A 22,241-nucleotide genomic window follows, 5' to 3' on the forward strand; every position below is an offset into this window, starting at 1 on the left:
GAAACTAAAGAGTTTTAACCAAACACTAGTAGACATGTTTGGTTGCTGTTAGAGTACATACAATCCCCGACATGTACACACGTTAATCGCACTGCAGGCAGGACAATGGCGACTAAGCGTAAGCTTACAACTAAAACCTACCAAGAAAAATACGACATTATCCAGTTTTGCGAGGCAAATCCACTGATGAAGAAAACAGACATAGCTGAGAAGTTGGACATCAAACGGCAGACATTGAACGATATCTTGAAGAATCAGCGCAAGATATTTGGACAAGTTGAGAAGATCGTGAGGCCGGTGGGAAGTGTGAAATGCGTGAAATGTGTGTCCTTTGAAGATGTCGATGACGCGCTCATCATCTGGTTTCGGCAAATATCGGCTCAGCCAAATATTCGGTTTCGGCCGATTCGGCCGATTCGGCCAAATATTGGGCCGATACTGTCTTTTGGTGGAGGATTGCCCAGCCAACATCATGGAATACAATGACCGGTTTGAATCCTTTCTCATGCACCAGATGCCCAAGAGTTTGAGGCAGTCAAACATAACGGATTACTTCGCGAAGAAGTAAAGGATTGATCGAGCTTAGTGTTGAAGTCCGATCATGGTTTTATATTGGCTTGTTTTTTACATTACCACACTCACTTACACATAGGCATTGAGTGGTAATCATCACCACGATGACTGTGTGTCATGTAATTTGTCACCATACCATCACCGATGGTATACGAGTTGTCTTACAGAGTTGTTCATTATCTTTACTTTTGATAAACTGATTCATGAATTCCATCTTTGCTTGATCACTTTCCAACTCACCAACTCACCCCCACCTATGCCCCGAGGATTGTGTTTTCCTTTTGGCACAATAGCTGGGTCTCACACATACGTGTCCAGGCCACGCGGGACTTCATCCTTCACCCCACAGTCATCATGAATGTTCGCATACGCGTAAGTCGTCACATTTCTAAGTCGTCACTTTTTTTCTCGGTCCCGATTTTCACCTCCACACTTCTACCCTTCCCCTCTCTCACTGCCTCCAGACTCACCTTCCCCGTCTCCTCCTCCTTCGCCCAGCAGTAGCACAATTTCCACTGGTACCCTGCTGACCACCGGTACCGGTGGTGGTCGTTGGTAACCCGGGCCTCGACCAATCCGGTATGGAAATTCGTTTTGTTGTCCGTATATATATATATATATATATATATATATATATATATATATATATATATATATATATATATATATATATATATATATATATATATATATATTGTTGCGGATTTCGCGCCCGCCGGCGTGCGACGGCCACGTAACTCGAATCGCGGCACGTCGCCCACCGGACGGACAATCCAGTCGTGACCCTCTCGGACTAACGCCGGGAACCAGTCACGGGTGGACCTTTCGGTCTCACCGCGATCGAGCCAATCAGCCCCCGCGTGGGATAGGGTTGCTCGCCAAATTCGAACTACCTAAGTACCCACGCGGAGGGTAGACCGGGCGATCGCACCTCGCCGCAGGTCGACTTCGGACACGGGCCACTTAAGCGACCCGTTCCGTACTATCAGAATAACCGAGCGGTGTTATCGTCGACCTCGACGGTTCGATTAATTATCGGGCATATTCAGCCCACTACCAACCCTTTACGTGAAGCAAGATGGGGATTCAATGGAGGAAAAGACGAAGCGAAGCGGGAGAACAGTTCAACAATAAAGCACATTTATTCGCGACGAACGGAAAGCACACAAATACAATTCCACCAAATGCACACAAAAAAAGAAAACACAATTCCATTTACACAAAAAGCAAACATAAAAGTGAAAACACAGTGCAGAGCTAATACCGACTACCGAGCACACGGCAACACTTATACAATTCTACTTCACAGACGGCGCCGACAACACATACCCAAAACCAAGGAAAAGAACATCCCCAAGAATGAGGCAGGCCTGAGGCCGAGACCGGGTCGGGCCTACCCGTCTGGTGATGAGACGCGGAGCGGCGATGGCCCCGCAACCCGCGGGCCTCGTGGACAGTGCCTGGCAGGGGGTGGGAACGGGGCCCCCTTGGTCGCACTATCTCAGCGCGGGGGGAAACAGGAGGGGGTTGCTGATGCTCGGGGTATAGAGGATCTTTATTATCCCTGGTGTGCGTCTCCACCTCGGCCAGGTCACGCTGCCGGCCTCCCTCGGGCGTGCAGCTCCTGGCACCGACGCGAGCACCCCCTCGTCCGACTCTCTTCAGCTTCTCCAGCCACTGCCGGCTTCGGGCTCCAGTCTTCCACACTCGTCCCCTCCGTTCCGACTCCTTCTCGTTCTCGACTCCTTCTCGTTCTCGTTTGCGACTCGTTCTCGTCCTGCTGACTCTCTTCTGACTGACGAACACCGTCCTTTTATCCCCCCGTAACTTCGCCTTTGACCCCCTCCCTTTGACCTTTCACCTCGCTCCCCATTGGCCCGAGAAAAAGTGGGCGTGAAGGCTTTTTGATCCACAAATTTGCATATATCGATCGTTCTGGAGGCGGGGCCAAATCGCCCCTCGCTCACCGATTGGACGGCAAAAAGTGGGCGTGTGTCGTTTTTGATCCGTTTTTGAAGCACAAAATCCGTGATTTTGTACACGCTGTTCGACGCGCGTTCTGCATGAGTCCAACACCGGTACCCACAGCGGGGCAAGAACGGTGGCGATGCTACGGTGGCGAGGTGTGACGGGAAGGTCGTGGCGGTTGTGGTGAAGCGGTGGTTGTGGTTGTAATTGTGATGGTAATCCTGGCGGTTGGTCCAAAATAAAGATAGTAAAAGAAAAACGGCTATCCTGAAGAGTCGCAGCACGTATAAATGACATGTATTCCCACTAGACAACGGGTTTGGGCCTAACTACACATGCACTTACCGAGATACCTCACCTAAGGGACCTGAATGGTGGTTTGCGAATCTGGTAACCACAACACTACCCCCTTCCCTTTTTACAGACTCGTCCCGAGTCGTCAAATTTTCGTGTGCCATCATGTGTAGTTTTCCCCTAGTACATTTTACCTACGGATCCCTGAGTGCGACATTCATGGTATTCGTGTCCCCAAAATAAATAACCTGAGGGCTGCGTAACTATCTAAACAAACTCACTCACACGGACAACTTAAATAAAATTGCTGGCGCTAGGACAAACATGCCGGGGGCGCACTCATATGTACAGTACATCTTACCTTAACTTACAAATCTTACACTAAACCATGGCCCAGGATCATTGAACTCTGCAAAAGAAAGCAGTTAGCAGGGAGCCAGGCTGCCCGCATGCAGTCTCTGGCTCAAAACAATGCAGGTGACAGGGAACGTGGCTGGCTGCTCACACGCAGTCCAAGGCCTTCCCTTTTGAACTGAACTCAGTGAACCACAACGGTGCTTGGGCTGCACAACGCAGTCTCCGTGCCAGCTCAAGTGGCACACGCAATGAACACAACGAATGGATGGATGAATGGATGGACCGAATGCAGTGAACCACAACGGTGCATGGGCTGCACAAACGCAGTCTCCGTGCCAGCTCAAGTGGCACACGCAATGAGCACAACGAATGAATGGATGAATGGATGGACGCAAAACACGGTGCACGGGCTGCCACTGCAGGCCCGTGTTGTAGCTGCCAACAGGGCAGTTCTCGCAGCTTGCAAACTGTTGCCTTGATCCTGGCGCACATGGAAATGAACAGGGGGGGCAAAGCAAAATTGAACGGGGCTGGTGAACATGGGCAGTGGGCATGGCATGGCAAAGGTGCAGGCAACACAGCCCGCAGAAGAAGGCCGCTGCAGGCAAACACAGCCGGCAGATGAACTGGCCGGCACAGGCCTTGAAGAAAAACAGCCAGCAGATGAACTGGCCGGCACAGGCCTTGCAGCACAGCAGCTGCAGACGATCCAGCCGGCACAGGCCTCGCAACAGAACAGCTGCCGATGAAGTTGGCCAGCCTTTGCCATTCCGTGGAGGTTGGTGGAGGGAGTGCGGTGGTGCTGGCCACTTGGAAGGCGGGCTCGGACCTACCTACCTGTCTCCCTCCCACCCTATCGCCTTTGCCTGTCACTGTCTATACCCACTCCCTTAATTTGTCAAACCCCAATTTAGCCCCAACTTATTTTTTTATTTTTTTACTTCCCCACTATAAATCGTCCCCTAACCCCCTTTATCGTCCTTGTTCGGCTAACCTATCCTGTCACCTAGCCTACTCCCAACCTCTACGTTCCCTTCCCGGAGGGGAACAAGGGAGAGCTAACGTCCTGTGTCGAGGCCCAACGAAGCCTCAGAATGGCCTCCCCAGAGTTCGGCGATCTTAACCCAAAGTGGGTCCAGCGGCCCACAACGACAGCGAGGGGATGGATGGTGCGGAGGGGTACATCTCCTAATCTACCCTAACCATTTAACAGTTAAACTACCCCGGGGCTTTCAACAAGCGCCTCTCGCTTAAACTATTGGTTCTAACAACCCAGATTCCCGTCGCCTGTGTTGGTGTCCTCACAATTTCGGGCCTCGCCCCCCAATTTTCTCTCCGTGCCCTCACACGGTCTCCTGGCTGGGACACGTGGCTCCCTTTGGCAGGCACGACCCTCTGCCGATTCTCCCGCTATGGCACCCCCGGGCACTACACTGCCTCCGAGCCTACCAGCTCCCTAACACCGGGGAGTGCCCCCCATGGCACCTCCCCTGAAACGCACACGTGGCAGGCCGGCCTCCCGGGCCCCTTTCCGAGGGTCACCCGTGCCCACAACACTGCCCATGCGGCTAATGGCGCCCCGGGCCCCCGCACCAAGCAGGCGCACCCGTGCCCACTACTCTATCCCGGCCCCCCATGGGCCCATGGCCTACCGCGGCCGACTAGCCTGGTGCCCGGGGTACCCACTCAGCGATACTCACCTTTCGCAGCCACGCTCCCAAGCCCGTCAACAGGGCTCCTGCACCCCTCCAAATGGGTTTCGAGCCTACTTTCCCACCAACAGCAAAACGACCTCCATTTTTCAATTTGACTAACCCAACTGACTCAATCTACACTGACACCGGGGGTCCCTTGGGCGGGAGTCACTCCTCCCCCCAATCACTCATCGCACCATGCATTCCCCATTCGCTCCATACACACAGACCCGCTGGCCTCACTCACTCAACAAGCACATGCTTCCACTTCACTCACCAACTCTTCAACACACTCACCGCTTAACTCTGCCATCCTCCTAACTACCTCCCCTAACTAACTCGTGCTCCCACGTCGTCCCTTAAACTAGTAGCACGTTCCTTTTAACACTACGTAGCTAAACTACGTCCCCTCTACACATCCACAAGTCTGTCACTGTCTCCTAATCTCTTTAATCAATTTCCCCACCTAAATCTGGCTACAATCCCTCTAACTAATCCATTCCACGGACTCCATGAGGACTTACCCCTGCCCCATGAAGTCGGTCTAGCTAAGCTAACCCTTCCCCCTAACTAGTTTTCATCCTGTGCCCAGGGTAAGGGGGTCTTTCACCCCTTGCCCAGGAATCCTGTACACCCGAAAGTGAGGCTTGCCTTTTCTCTTTTCCATGCGCAGCACCTGCGCGGCAACTCAGAGCTCGCGCACTTTGCACCTGCCCGTGACGTCATGCAGCTGCACGTGTTCCTCGTCCCTCCTTGGACGCTACCATCCGGCAGAGATGCCCCTCCTGCCGGATTCCAACCACACGTGCAGCCATGACGTCACCGTGCGCATAAAAAAAAAAACACAAGCCACACGTCTCGAGGGGTTCCCCACGCGAACACATGTGCTTTGCCCGTTGGAGCTTAACACACACGATCGCGTGGAGAACCCGTCCGGTCCAAATCCATTTACCTGCCTAACTTTGTCCGTCCGCGGGATCGGCAAATCCACCGCGTGCGTTTCCGGACCGGGACTTCACTCTCGCAAGCGAGCACGTGGTGGTCTCGTGCGTTGCACAGCACGAACCGCGTGCTCACTGCTGGGTGAACCCGGCACGGTCCTCGAAACAGCTACAGCCGCTACCCGGCTTTCGTTCCTTACATGTCTCCGTCGTCGCCTCCATTCAACCCACGCACACCTGCGTGTTACGACGCACACAGTCCACTCCATCACATTCACACCGGGAGACGCGGCTGCGTGCTCCCGCATGCCAACCGACATCTCCCTCTCATACCGCTCTCTCACACACACGGTCTCCCTGGCACACAGCGACCTTGCACACGGCCGTTCACTCACGCGTGCGGGGGCACTCACCCGCGGTACCTCATTCATACACACGGCAACACTCACACACGCGGTCTCTTCCACACACGGTGCCTCACCCACACACGCGGGGGCACTCAACCGCGGTGCCTCATCCACACACCGTGCCTCACTCATACACGCGGGGGCACTTAACCGCGGTGCCTCATCCACACACGCGGGGGCACTCACCCGCGGTTCCTCACTCATACTGGCCGTTTCACTCACACACACGGCCTCTTCCACACACGGTTCCTCATCCACACACGGTGCCTCATCCAAACACGGCGTGCTGGGAAGCACGCACTCCAGCACCATCGCCACCACACCACTCACACACGGGGTCGCTTCCACACACGGGGACGCACTCACGCCTTGCACCACACACACAGGGACAACTACACTGGGGATTCGTGTCCCCACAAGGGTCTCCGGGGCCTCTATACCCCCCAAGCTCTCCGTGCACCCGTCCACAGCACTCGTCCCCTCAACCTCGCAAAACACGACCGAACTCACCTGGTCGTGACTCGCCTCAAGGGGGCATACTCCCTCCCCTCGTTCCTGGAGGAGGCCATCCCGCTGCTCGCACCGGGTCCCTACACGCTCCGCGAGCTCAACCTCACTATCCTCCACTACCTCCGTGTGTGTGTGTGCGTCACTTACCCCATCTTCATCGTGTAGTCTTCCCTCTATTTTTTCTGTCTCCCGTGTCTCTGCCAACTCTTCACCCTTTACCTCCCTTGTCTCAACTATTATTTCCGTTGTCGTCACCTCGTGTCTCGTCTCACACGTTTTGGTCTCCCCATTTAATTTTTCCCTTTCGGTCATCGTCACGACCCTCGCCCAACACGTTCCACGAATTATTTTTTCACCCGCCTCCACCGCGGGCCTGTCAGCCGTTGCACCCCCACCCAGCTCGTTTGCTCCCACACGTGAAGTCGCCATTCCCAGCTCCCTGGTCACGGCCTTCATGCCCGCCTGCAGGCATCGGCCCATGTTCTGCGTCTCACCCCGCAGCTCTTTCATTTCTTCTTTCATGTTTGTTTCCATTCCGTTCATTTTTGTATCCATCTTTTCGTTTATTTGTTGTGTATTCGCATCCATCGTCGTTTTCACTTCATTCATTTGCTTGTTCATGTCTTTCATTTCGTTTTTCATTTCATTTGTGTTTGCATCCATTTTTTCGATCATTGCCGCCAGCATGGCGCATAGCTGGGCCATGTTGGATGCACTCAGCTGAGCCGTTTCGGCAAGGGTTGGGGAAGGGTCTTGGTGGAGAGGGGGGGGAGGTGTCATACACCGCGGCCGCTGCCGCACCCACCTCGGGCCCTGGGTTCAGTTGGGCGAGTCCGTGTTCCTGCACAATCAACATTTCCTGCTCGGGGATTCCATCCTGGACCATGGACTCTACATTATTACACATATACATTTCTAATACCCCCGGCTCCCGCTCGCCTTGAGACGCCATCTTGCTTCTCGCGAAGGGTTAATTTGCTCGCTCGTAATTTGGAGGGAATCGGGGGTCGCTTCTCTCACCCCTGGACCGATTCCCGTAAATTTAGCCGGAGACAGGAGAGCCCGTTTTCCTGTTCTCCGATACCAGTGCCGCGAGGAGGGCGATGAATTTGTATCGCACGACCTGACACCAGTGTTGCGGATTTCGCGCCCGCCGGCGTGCGACGGCCACGTAACTCGAATCGCGGCACGTCGCCCACCGGACGGACAATCCAGTCGTGACCCTCTCGGACTAACGCCGGGAACCAGTCACGGGTGGACCTTTCGGTCTCACCGCGATCGAGCCAATCAGCCCCCGCGTGGGATAGGGTTGCTCGCCAAATTCGAACTACCTAAGTACCCACGCGGAGGGTAGACCGGGCGATCGCACCTCGCCGCAGGTCGACTTCGGACACGGGCCACTTAAGCGACCCGTTCCGTAATATCAGAATAACCGAGCGGTGTTATCGTCGACCTCGACGGTTCGATTAATTATCGGGCGTATTCAGCCCACTACCAACCCTTTACGTGAAGCAAGATGGGGATTCAATGGAGGAAAAGACGAAGCGAAGCGGGAGAACAGTTCAACAATAAAGCACATTTATTCGCGACGAACGGAAAGCACACAAATACAATTCCACCAAATGCACACAAAAAAAGAAAACACAATTCCATTTACACAAAAAGCAAACATAAAAGTGAAAACACAGTGCAGAGCTAATACCGACTACCGAGCACACGGCAACACTTATACAATTCTACTTCACAGACGGCGCCGACAACACATACCCAAAACCAAGGAAAAGAACATCCCCAAGAATGAGGCAGGCCTGAGGCCAAGACCGGGTCGGGCCTACCCGTCTGGTGATGAGACGCGGAGCGGCGATGGCCCCGCAACCCGCGGGCCTCGTGGACAGTGCCTGGCAGGGGGTGGGAACGGGCCCCCTTGGTCGCACTATCTCAGCGCGGGGGGAAACAGGAGGGGGTTGCTGATGCTCGGGGTATAGAGGATCTTTATTATCCCTGGTGTGCGTCTCCACCTCGGCCAGGTCGCGCTGCCGGCCTCCCTCGGGCGTGCAGCTCCTGGCACCGACGCGAGCACCCCCTCGTCCGACTCTCTTCAGCTTCTCCAGCCACTGCCGGCTTCGGGCTCCAGTCTTCCACACTCGTCCCCTCCGTTCCGACTCCTTCTCGTTCTCGACTCCTTCTCGTTCTCGTTTGCGACTCGTTCTCGTCCTGCTGACTCTCTTCTGACTGACGAACACCGTCCTTTTATCCCCCCGTAACTTCGCCTTTGACCCCCTCCCTTTGACCTTTCACCTCGCTCCCCATTGGCCCGAGAAAAAGTGGGCGTGAAGGCTTTTTGATCCACAAATTTGCATATATCGATCGTTCTGGAGGCGGGGCCAAATCGCCCCTCGCTCACCGATTGGACGGCAAAAAGTGGGCGTGTGTCGTTTTTGATCCGTTTTTGAAGCACAAAATCCGTGATTTTGTACACGCTGTTCGATGCGCGTTCTGCATGAGTCCAACACCGGTACCCACAGCGGGGCAAGAACGGTGGCGATGCTACGGTGGCGAGGTGTGACGGGAAGGTCGTGGCGGTTGTGGTGAAGCGGTGGTTGTGGTTGTAATTGTGATGGTAATCCTGGCGGTTGGTCCAAAATAAAGATAGTAAAAGAAAAACGGCTATCCTGAAGAGTCGCAGCACGTATAAATGACATGTATTCCCACTAGACAACGGGTTTGGGCCTAACTACACATGCACTTACCGAGATACCTCACCTAAGGGACCTGAATGGTGGTTTGCGAATCTGGTAACCACAACAATATATATATATATATATATATATATATATATATATATATATATATATATATATATATATATATATATATATATATATATATATATATATATATATATATATATATATATATATATATATATATATATATATATATATATATTGTTAAGGATTCAGTGGTGGTGGGATTCGCACCCGAGTCTTGATAGCCAAACGTTACAGATTCGGCGTCACACTCACCACCGCCGTCTCTGGGGTTTATAACGCTGGCTGGCTCGGCACAGGCCTCGGGTCACGCGTCTTCAATCGTGATATCAACGTACCCCTGGACCTTACCAGTTGGGGAAATAGACCCCGGTTACAGACTGGTTTTGTCAGATGCTGAGCGTTTTCTGCCAGTCTGTAACCATTTTGGTTTTATATACCAATCGAGCGAATTGTTTCTCAGCGCGGCATGAATTGACTCAAAGCGGCAACTTCATACGAATCGGCCAGATTTATTTGGGAACATCGGGGAACACAACACAAGCAAAATACTCACGACAATGTTTTAATTAATCTATAACCTATTCTTTACTCGGGAGATACGGATTACGGGTTTCGAAGGGGTCCCTACCGAGATAAGCCTTAAACGACATGCAGACAAGACATAGACAGCATGCAGACAAGACAGAGTACTTGGTGATGTTTCATGGACGAGAGGAAAGCGCCAAAAGCACGAATGTCGCTCGTAACAAGCCGATGTCCACGGATTCGCCATCCAAGCTCGAGTACGCCATGTGGCAAAATGGCGCTCGCCCTCCTTTGTCGCACCGCCCACGCACGCGGCCTACGCGCGTTCAGACCCCGCGAGGTCGACTGCACCAGACCCTCAGGTCGATGATGGGTTTCAGCTGGTTTCTCACATGGTCCAGCATACAATTCCAGGCCTGGCCTGTTCACCAGGCCTCTTTCACGAAGCAGATAGCAGACAGACACAGCCGTCCCCTACACAGCAGATCACGACTCCCACCAGTCGTCTCATCCAGCCAAGGGCAGACAGACCTCCTGCAGGCATTTGCCTGCCTTTCCTTCGGCCCTGGCTCACTTCTCCAGGCCACAGAAGGCAGACCCTGCGCACCCAGGTCCAGTTTCTCTCCTGGCAGAATCACCACTCGCTTTCCTTTTTCTGCTCACCTCGAAGCCCCAGCACGCCACGCCTTCTGTGTTTTTTTTTTTTTGGTTGATTTTTAATACATGGTCAAGGCTAGTGAAAGAACTAGGACACAGAACAGATCAGGACACAACATAACACAGGGAACAGCAGGAGAAAGGGGAAACACCAACAGCAGGGCAGAGGGAGAAAGTAGATGGAGATGGACAAACCAGGGAGGCAGGTAACGACGAGAGGTAAGGGAGAATGCAAGTGGTGGACAAGATGAATACATACGCAAAATTTTAGGAGGGGGGGTGGTTTAACAGGTGTAGAAAAGATCATGGTTTTGGATGGGGGATGACTTCACATGGTGGTGAACAGCTAACTTGAAGACCTGGAGGGAAGAATGAGATTGAAGGGAGTATGGAAGGTGGTTCCACAGGCAGGAAAAAAAGAGGAATAAGTGAGTGGAAGTGAGCAGTGATTTTGTATTTAGGCAGTTTCACTAGAAAAGGGTTGCTGGTGGACCGCGCACATCCTGCAGATACTTGGAGGGACACAGAACACAGAGGGCAGAGGGTGCAAGACCAGAAATGAGGCAGAAGACAGAGACCACCAACCTGTCGGCGATGGGAACGTGATAGGCCCGTAGACTTGGCTTAATCATGAGAGATTCCAATGATCTTGAAAGCCTTGGTTTGAGCAAGATGTGAGGCAGGCGAGCCAGCTCAGAGGGGGAGAGCAGTACTCTATCAACCTGCGGATGAAAGCCTCATCAGTGGATAAGACGGTACAACCCACAAACAAGCACGAGCTGGGAGCAGAGGGGAATTCACAAACAGAGGTACTCCTACTCCTCGGATTTAGGAGGTGTAAAGGCAGTACAAGAAGAGTTCTTGATGTACGTTGCAATTCCACTGCCAGGACGGGGTTCAGATCATTGAAACCTGAGGAGACAATAGCCAGGGAGACACAGTAAGGAGTCAGGGACATCCTGTGGGAGGAAGGACAGATTCTGTTCAACAGATGATGTTCGGTTTATCAGCAGTGACCTGGACTGATAGATATGTCAGTTTGGAGCAGAGGCCCTGGATGTTTGAGGTCCACACAGTTAGACAGGGGAGAGCTGCTGTTGATAGGATGTAAGTAGAGGATTAATGGAGCATCTGAGGCAGCCATTCAAATGAATGGGGAAAAAGGGAAAAACTCTCCGAGTCAAGCCCCAAAAGCCCAAAATAGGAGACTGATTTCCTCCCCCTCCCATACAAGCAAATGTAAAATTGAGACTGGCTCAAGCCCAAAAAGCTCAAAATAGGAGACTGATTTTCTCCCCACCTATTCCCTTCCCTCCCATACAAGCAAATGTAAAATTGAGACTTACTGATTAAAGCACTTCTTTCCCTTCATATTTTCATTCCACTCAAAGAGTGAACCAATGAATATTTGTCCATGTTCTACTTTGGGGAATAACTTAATTTTCCTGTTACATTCATTTTATCTCTTCAAGCATGAAAGAAAGGGCCGTTAGGGTGAATTTTGTAAAATGGGGAAGTGTTTTTAGAACACAGTCATGCTGTGAAAACGAGGAAGTGTTCTGTGTTCTTGTCTCTCGTGGTTATATTTTAAATCATCAGAACACTAACAGAAAAAAGTTAAGTTAAAAACAGCTTTTAAACGTCGGTTTTATCAAAAATCATTCAAAGCAAGATGTTTAATTTTCGTGTGAAAACGAGTCAGTTTTGAAATCAGCCAAGCTGCTTCGCCCGAACCAAGCCAAAAAAATTTCGAAGTCATTTCCCATGTGGGGAACACACCCTGGAAGAACCATTGTTGTGAAATCTCCCATTACGTCATCAAGGTGGTTTAAATATGCAACTTGTGTGCCATTCGTGTTTTATTACCAAAATGGAGCGTTCAGATTCTTACTACAACCTTGTAGATCACTCGTTTTCACAAGATGATAGGTGAGATCTCAACCCAATTCATTATTTGTTGTTTAAAACAGAATTAAATCACTATACAACCAATAATTATTGTATGTTCTTTTTTTTTCCAACAGGTTGTCCCCAAGAAGAACATCATTGATAACTGATGTTGAAAATGAGTTTTTTGAATATCATAAGGAATGGATAAAAATGAACGACTTTCTTGAAGACATTTATTCGTTTCGAAAAGAAGTGAATGATATTATTGTTGACTGGAAAGAATTACTCTCACGTCCTCTGACCTTGAATGAGTCAAGTCCAAGGTGAGGAATTATCGCTCTGTCTCTGTGTGTGTATATTTGTATGTGTATGCGTGTGTGTGTCTTTCTGTCTGTCTGTCTTTCTGTCTTTGTCTTTCTGTCTCTCTGTCTTATCTCTCTCTGTCTGGATGTCTCTGTCTCTCTCTATCTGCCTCTGTCTTTCTGTCTCTCTGTTTCTCTCCATATGCCTGGTGTTGGCTTAATGGTTAGGGTAGTGGGCTTGGGATCCTAGGGTCCTGAGTTCAAATCCCGCTCAGATGTTGAATTAACATCAGGTGGGGTTGACTCTGCCTGTCATCCTTCCGAGGTCGGCAAAATGAGTGCCAGCATGCTGGTATACTGTGTCGGAGTGGCGACCCGTCCAGGATTGTTCCCAATAGCCAAGGAGACTGCTTCGGCGGCACCAACGTTCTGCACAGAGTATGGTCCTAATGGATGGATGGATGTTTCTCTCTATCTGTCTCTCTTTCTGTCTCTGTCTGTCTGTCTCTGTCTCCGTCTGTCTCTTTCTGTTCTCCTTAGACACAACCTTTTATTTGGCATGGTGGAAATTAATTTAAAAGCAATACCACAACTTGGTGGTAATTTTTTGACTACTTGCTATTTATTTTCAGCATTAAAACTGAATCACACATAACATGGGTGGTGAAGCGAATGTATTTCGCAACCTTGAATGGGAAGATGTTGAAATTCCACGGGTGATGACTCATTTTCACCTTGTTTCAGTTTAAATGCTCATCTGGATGAAATGGACACAAAACTAGATCTTCTGGAGGTAAATGTTATATTTATTATTTTATTAATATCATAATATAATCATCTTTATATACCCTAATTGTTCTTCACGCTTTGTTTTGAACAGAATATGTTGATCGAGTTTCAAAATCACAAGACATCTGAAGCAGACTGCTGGGAAAGATCTTTCATTCTTGCAACTGAATATTTACCCAAAGAAAAATGTTTAATATTTTCAATCTTGATTAATTCTATTTGCTTTGCTTTCAATAATTTAATTCTTAATTACAAAAAAAAGAATAAAGGAAGTGCAAAGGAGAGGAGGGGGGATAGGTGCGCTCCCCCAATGACCCATCACCCCCCTCATCCCACCCCCTCCCCTCCCCATGTGTGTGTGTGTGGGGAAGGGTGGGGTGGTGGGTCAAAGGTGGGGGCGCATGGGGGGGTGGGGCTTGTGTGGGTGGTGCTTGTGTGGGTGGGTGGAGCTTGTGTGGGTGGAGCTTGTGTGGATGTGGTTTGTGTGGGTGGGTGGGGCATGTGTGGGTGGTGGGAACTTGTGTGGGTGGAGCTTGTGTGGATGTGGTTTGTGTGGGTGGAACAATTTTTTTGAATTAAATAAACATGTTGTGTGTGGGGAACGAATTAACTAATCACTAATTATGTGATTATAATGAATGTGGATGTGGCTTATGTGGGTTGGGTTTGAGTGGGTGGAGCTTGTGTGGGTGGGGATTGTGTGGGTGGGGCTTGTGTGGATGTGATTTATGTGGGTGGGGTTTGAGTGGGTGGGGTTTGAGTGGGTGGAGCTTGTGTGGGTGGGTGGAGCTTGTGTGGGTGGGTGGAGCTTGTGTGGGTGGGTGGGGCTTGTGTGGGTGGAGCTTATGTGGGTGGGGCTTGTGTGGTTGTGATTTATGTGGGTGGGGTTTGCATGGGTGGGGCTTGTGTGGATGTGATTTATGTGGGTGGGGTTTGCATGGGTGGGGCTTGTGTGGGCGGAGTCAAAAAGGGGCGGTGTTTAAAAAGGGGCGGAATCAAAAAAGAAATTTCAATTTATCTTTGTATTTTGTAATTCCTGTGAATAAAATAAACCGAAAATCTGTTCCCCTTCTAAATCATATACCTTATAAATCCAAGGAACTGTATCTATTACATCAACAATATTAAAAAGTTCATTTGTCCATCGCTTTGAATAACCTTTTTCAAAATGAGATTTCCACCTGTATATTCTTACGACATCACCAACTTTGAACTTAGGATTTCTGACATTAATCTCTTTTTCATATTCTAATTTTGTAAATGTTTCTGATGGTTTCATATTCGTTGAGGTGTAAATCGTATCAGTATACTTATCTACAACATCCTGAATTAAAGACAACCATTGTTGGGAACTGAGTTGAGTGAGTTTTTTTTATATAGTCTCTCTTTTAAAATCCAATTGAATCGCTCAATAACAACGGCTTTTCCTTCATTTAAGGTACTGTATAATGTAATACTGTTATTTTTTTGAAAATTCACAAATGTCTTGTAATAAAACTCTCTACCCTCATCAGTCCACAATTTTTTAGGTTTTCTCTTGCTTTTATTAAATATCTGTTGAAAGGCTAACATAAGAGTATTACCTGTGTTGTTTTTTAAAGGGACAACCCATGCGTATCTACTCCTCAAAGATTGCGATGCAATCTTACAGGTACGAAGTTTCTTACAGTCCAGGTCATATTACCGAGAAAAACGTTACGCGACCGCTTGGAGGAGCACAAAATTGGTCCTTCAGTATTAATATTTAGTTCAAGCTCCACGGTTTAGGATTGTCAGCCTCATCTAATCTTTTATTCAAGTTTGTTCCTGGACCACAGAAAGAATACCCTGGTAGATGTAATTCCCCTGGTATTCCAACAGTTGTAAATTTACTTCTTGAGAAAAACTTTTGTATATCTCCCCCACGTTTGTGTTTGGAGATGAATTTATTCTTTTTAGAGCCACATACCGAACATGTACCTTTTTGAATCACCCTGTTATTTTTACTTTTAAAATATGAGATATTTTCAGTATTGGTTTTCTTTTTACATTTGAGACAATAACTCATTTATTTATGTGAAAAATTCCTACAGAGTGCGAAAACCTTTTTAATTTCCAATATGCACATTTGAATCTTAATTTTTAAAACATAAAGAATCCTCAGAAATGTCTTCACTCTCTCCTCCATTTATTTAAGAAAAAAAATTTCAAACTTTAATTAAAGTCAATCAGACCAAGGAAAACAATGTTAACAGTCTTGACACATATTTCCAATAGACTTGTCAATTCTTTGTTTTCTTCCTCGGTGCGTTGAGATTTATTTATTTTCTGTAATACCCCCAATCTTTTTCTAATCTCACTGGTTTCCATATTTTTATATTTATTTATTCTCTCTCTTTCCTCCCTCTCCCTCTCCTTCTCTCTCTTCTCCCTGCCTCCTTCTCTCTCTTCTCCCTCTCCTTCTCTCCCTCTTCTCCCTCTCCTCCTTCTCTCTCTTCTCCTTCTCCTCCTTTGTCTCAGTTTCTTCAACTCCTTCCTCGTCCCTTACTATCGTTGAATCACTTACACCCCATAGAATATCATGCATATATTCATCAGGATTTCTTGTTATTCTTGTATCCAAAATAATTTTTTTTACAACAGGAAACCAATAAAATTTATTCTGAATTTGTAAAAGAGCCTTACGTTTTCTTAACTTTAAATATTTTTCATTATTTAACATTTTAATTAAATCAAAAGTTGCTGGTTTATTAACATCAGTATAAAGCCAATCTTTTATTGAAAATACCTCATTCTTATGTTGTAGAACATATTTATTAAAATACCGAATACCCTTTTCTTGAAGGTATGCTTGGACACAGAAATGATAATTTTCTTGAAGCCTTCTTGCTGTCATTTATGTATTAGAAATATATGACAGATTGATATAATGACAGGAAATACTGTTGAGGGGCCGGGTCTCAGTGGTGAGCATGACCGCAAGATGGAGCAGTAGAGTCGGCTCCACTGAACACCCGGAATTTATAGGTCATCACCGCGGATAACTCCAAAGCCAACGGGTAACTTAAAGGACCGTGGTCACCAATACTTCGACGGCGTGGGGTAGGATTAATTGCCAACTTCAATATACCTAAATACCCATGCAGTCCAACTACCGGGGAACCACACCCTCGGCAGGCCTCAAGCAGAACGAGCCATTACCGCGCTCAAACCGTGCGTAACCCACGCGGATAGTTATCGAAGTCCGTCGGTCCAAATGCACAACTATGGCAACGGCCTTCCTAATTCCCGTTTGCAGCACGGCAAACCAATGGTAGAAAGGACAAGGATGAGCTGGGACATTCAACAAGAGGGGAAATTATTAACAATAGGGGGAAGGGAACACACAAAGAGCAGAGTTATCACGACCATAAGAAATGCAATTTACAATGAGCAAAGAAAGCACTTACACAGTTGTTACTTATAGACGGGGCCCAAGGACACACACACACGCACACACAAATGCCCAGAAAGAGATGGAACTGTCTACCTCGTGTGGTTCTCGATGATCTTGGGGTAACAGGACTCAAACCCGCAACATGAGGCCACTCCAAGCACCAGGTACGGAGGGTAGCGTCAGGCGTTGGCACGCTCCAGCTCGCAGGCAGGCGACACGAGATGAGCTCCCCACTTGAGATGGTTGACCGCCTGCAGCAATGCACCATACGAGATGCCTCAGATATGCGCGATGCAGTTAGCCCCAGACCCAGACAGAGACGCGCACTCGAGAAGACTGGACACAATTCAATCGCCTTTGTCGCTTTTCTTTTAGGGCCCGTCCGCTCCCGTGGCATGCTCCCATTGGGTGGATGGCATGTCACGGCTCCACCTTCTTGCCAAGGACCGCCCTGACTCTGGTCTGCTGGTCGCCCATTGGGCAGAAAACGATGCATACCCATATTTGGCGCGCAGCCAAAGCGAAATGCTTTGTGACCATATATGGTGCAAAATCCACACTGAAACACACACCGCCTGGGGAATAGAATTCCAGACATGCCCGCATGCCGGCGAGTGCAGGAAGAGTGCTGACAATGCTGCGAGCAGAGGGTTGTCGTTGTCGTTGTTTATGTAAAATGGGAAAAATCCCATCTATAAAATAACCCACAGCGCACGTACAACATTCCCGTTAGACACAGGGGATGGATTCCAACTAGAAACACACACTTACCGATATAACTGAGCTCTAAGGACTCTGGCTGTTGTGTGCAGTAAGCTTCCAAATTCATAACAATACCTCCCCATCTTCCCAGAGTTAAATCATTTTGTATTTCCTTACTTATTATATATAATCCGGTTCTTTGTGTTTCATGATATAAACTCGGGCAAAACCATTATTGATTTTACCCTTATTAAATTATTTTATTTGTTGTTTGCTAATCGTGCTCCAACAAAACTCATTCTTGGCACCAAGTGGATAATATTCTTCCTTACAAGACTGATTTCATTGTTCCAGGTATTCTAGGTTAATTTTAAATGATGAATGATACCCAACAGCATTCATATCATATCCCCATTGTTCTATTCTCATACAAACGATACGCCCTTCTTTATAAAATTTTATTTTTTCATTGGAACTGTGAATTCTGTATGACCTGGAGATAATATCAACACTTCTGTATCTTTGGAATACACAACCATTTTATTTAAGGATATATATTGTGATAAATCACTTAATCTCACCAAGTCATTCGCGTCAGTCGGGCTTGAATAATTTATTAATTTATCAGAATTTTTCATATTAATATGTTTTGGTATATTATATTTCTGTCATTCAGCCTGTGCCTCTGTGTAATAATTTGATAAATCAATATCCAGTTCTTAGGATACACCAAAGATAGAACCATCTTTCCCAACATAAGTAATTTATATTAGATTAAAAATAATGTCATTAAAAATTTTATTTTTTTTGAGTTGAAATAACACATATAGACATAATTGACCACAAGACTTGGAATTTAATTATTGGACTTGAAATGTTTGATAAACACCATTCTGTAAGAATTTTATTTCTTCAACAGGTGGTGGAAGACCAAAACTATCAAAATAATATTTGTCTTGACTATTAAAAATACAAACATAATGAGAACCGTTCCCATTATTATCTTCTAAGTTCATAATAATATTCTTTGTAGGTTTAGACATGTTTGTTAATTCATCTCTCATACAAATAACTACATTATGAATTTTTAATTTCTTACAATATTTGACAAGTTCTAAATTTCATGTTGTATTCTTTCCAAATTCTTTAAACCACTCATCAATGCTCATTTTTTATTTATTATAAAGATATAATCCATTACCCCTTTGAGTTAATTTTACACCTGCTTGTGCGATAGAAGAAAGCACATCTCCAACTAACAATCTCGCTTTATCAAGCAGACTTTCAAGTTTTTCAGCAAAATCTACAATTGCACCACTTCCACTAATTTGTTTCTCCAACTCTTTGTTATGTCTTTCCAATTCTTTTTGAGCCCGGATTGGAGCCTTCCTTTCGTTGGCAGTTTTCACCGCTGCTGAAATACCACCCGTCAATGCTCCAACCGCACTTAAACCAGAAAATAAAGGAATTAGAAATGGGAGAAATTCTCCACTCATCTCTCTTATTGAATATTTATTCAACATTGGTTTTGTCATTTTAATTTTAAGTGAGCCAGTATCGTTCAAGATTTTCACCTGTTCTCTTGTGAACAAAACATCAATTGTTACTGCTCTTTTTTTCTGAATTGTATTAACGTTAATCATACAAGGCTTTTGATTTTGAATACAAGATGATAGTTTATGAAGATTGATTTGGTTAACATATACCCCAGTTGGCACTTTACCACTCATTTATTTATCAAAAAAATTATGTGAGACTAATCATAACACCATTATTTGTATTAATCTGTAATTCTGTTTCTTCCAAAAGCAAACAATTTTATCAACTTCTTCACTCTCTCTCCTCTTTCAATGTATAGGCAGGGGTTTCCTTATTTTTTGGAGTGGAAGGCTATCATTAAAAAGTAGCAGGTTACCATCACCATGAGCGAAGCGAGCACAGCTGTATGGCCGGGGTCCAGGGCCCGCCTTGGGCCCTGGAAGCCGGAGGATCCTAGATGGCTGGAGATGCATTCTAGCATGATTTCTGACATTAAATAGTTCTCATATTATCATGCTGTTGGGGTGGAAAACTCCACAAAAACAGGTGGTTAGGCCTATACTGGATGTAGTTGCATTAACATACTGACTGACTGGTTGACTGAAATTCAGCTATACTGTATAGTTAGTTCAAGCAGCTTTTAAATGGGGTTCATTAATTTAAGGACATGGTTTAGGGCACACCAAGGTGTCTGAAAGATGGAGTATCTAAGCACTTTAAAAGAGAGGCATTTTAGCAACATTTGGGCCATACCTTAGTTCTTAATAGGGAGATGATACTGCACATGGTGGAGTACAGTGAGCAATCTCAAGTAAGTGTGTTACATAATAATAGTGCAGATGAACTAGCATTCATTAAGGAAACCATATTCCATTTCACTTCCAATTTTGTTAAACTTCCACCTTACATTATCCGCCAATATCGTGTTGTTATACCGTCAAGAAAAGCTCGCAAGTCTATGGTACATGCATGTACCTGTGGTACCAGTATTCAGTTGGCCAGTTCACAGCTGCTCATACTTGGCCTACACTTCAGTGAATAAACGGAGATTTTCAGTGCAAATAACCACGAATAATAACATATACAAAAACTGCTTTAAGCTTACTAATTACTTTATAAATTTATATAAACTAATAGGCTAATTACTTTATAAATTAAAAAGTCACAACGTGTGACCGTGTATTTTGGAGCCGCATCACTTGACAAAAGCTCAAAATGGACGAGGTGAAACACGTGTTTCGTGAAACAACAACAACGTCGCACTCGCGAGAGTGCAAGTTTAGACCCATTACTGATGGCCAGAAGTTTACCTCCCATGTCTTTGGACTTCTTCGGAATTCCAAAGTCAAACAGGGATTGTCGTTTCAATGCCATCGTTTCGGCACCGAAACTGCGAGGCCAAAAAGTTTATTTTCTTGAGGTCTTTGCTGTAGGGTATCAGGGTATCAGGCCAACAGTCCAAAAGTAGGCTAAAGCAGAGAACTCTCTATTGCAGGAGGCGGTTTTCGCTGCTTGTGTTATTTTTAGGTCAGTGTTGTGATCGACCTGGCAAGAGTACCAACAGTAAAAGTAAGCCCGCTTTTATCGAAATACTAATGTTTTTTCATCTCGGATTTCAAAACAGGGGGTGTAGAGATTCCGTGGTGACAAAAAAAAAAAATCGAAAAATCGGCGCTGAAGTAGGCGGCGACCATTGACATTTTTTCTCTGAGTAGATGGCTGCGGGTCGCCGCTAACCAGCTTCTAAGGAAACCCCTGTATAGGGAAGTATCCATTCGAGTAGACTTTATAGTTTCCTTTTGAGTACTCAGATCAATCGCATAGATTGTATACAGACTTTTAAATGCTGTCACATCCAAAATAGGTTCTTTATTTCCAATGCTTTCACACACCTTTTGGTAAGACTTGTATGCTTCAGCATAATCATTTTTTTCTCAATTAATTTCCAATCTATCTCGTGGATAAAATGTTCCATCGAGAGAAACACGAAGTTGTTTCACATTAGCATTATCACTCAATGCATTATTCTTATCAGTAGCAGTATCACCATCTGGTTTTTAAGAAATGAGCCACAGGTATCGTGGCTTTCCTTCCACAACACCCAAATTCCACGTGTAAGTGGTTTGGTTCAGTTTAACGTGTTGGCATCTTCTTTTAAAGTATGAGACATTGAGTGGCTTCTTTGAGTTAAGTCTTTGATTCAACATCTCTTCTGTTTTAAGATAAGGAGTATATTCACTAATATACCAACTAATTTCATCAATAACAAATTTATTCTGAGCAGCAAAAGCGCTACCAACATCAAAAATCAATCTATTTTCATTATCATTCCTTTGCAGTTGAAATCTAATTTTAAGAACATACAGAACTTTATCATGATCACAAAATCCAAATATACCTTTAAGAGGAACTGCCACAGTAAAACTATTATCTGCTTTTGTATCATCATTATACATTCCTTTCCTTTGACTATATCCAGGGTCTGTGTTTGTTCCCATTGACATATCAGGAATTAAACCTTCGACAGCCCCCTTTCCCTCTATCACTAAATGAATTTCGTGTAATTTTCATCATTTCAGATGTAGCAGAGACATAATCAACCGCTTCAACTTCTTGTGTTCCAATGTACAAACGAACACTATCAAACATTTTCCAGAAGAAATCATTTACGAGTGTTGCATTTGTGTTAGTCGCAGTCTTAGTGAATGTAAATTTACACTAAAATAAACTTTTAGCTAGATTCAAATAACTTTGTTGATTATTTATTTCAAAACTTTTTTGTTCCATTTGCATTCCAGTCTGTTCCAGTTATCGCATTTACCTTGAAGTAGTCTTCTTTTTTTTAGAAGAGTTTGAGATGACAATGGTATCATTCAAATCATAGATACTATCAATTGCTTCCAT

Source organism: Eptatretus burgeri, chromosome 10, assembly GCF_056783735.1.
Source record: "Eptatretus burgeri isolate ZD-2024b chromosome 10, Ebu_testis_v1, whole genome shotgun sequence".
Classification (NCBI taxonomy): Eukaryota; Metazoa; Chordata; class Myxini; order Myxiniformes; family Myxinidae; genus Eptatretus; species Eptatretus burgeri.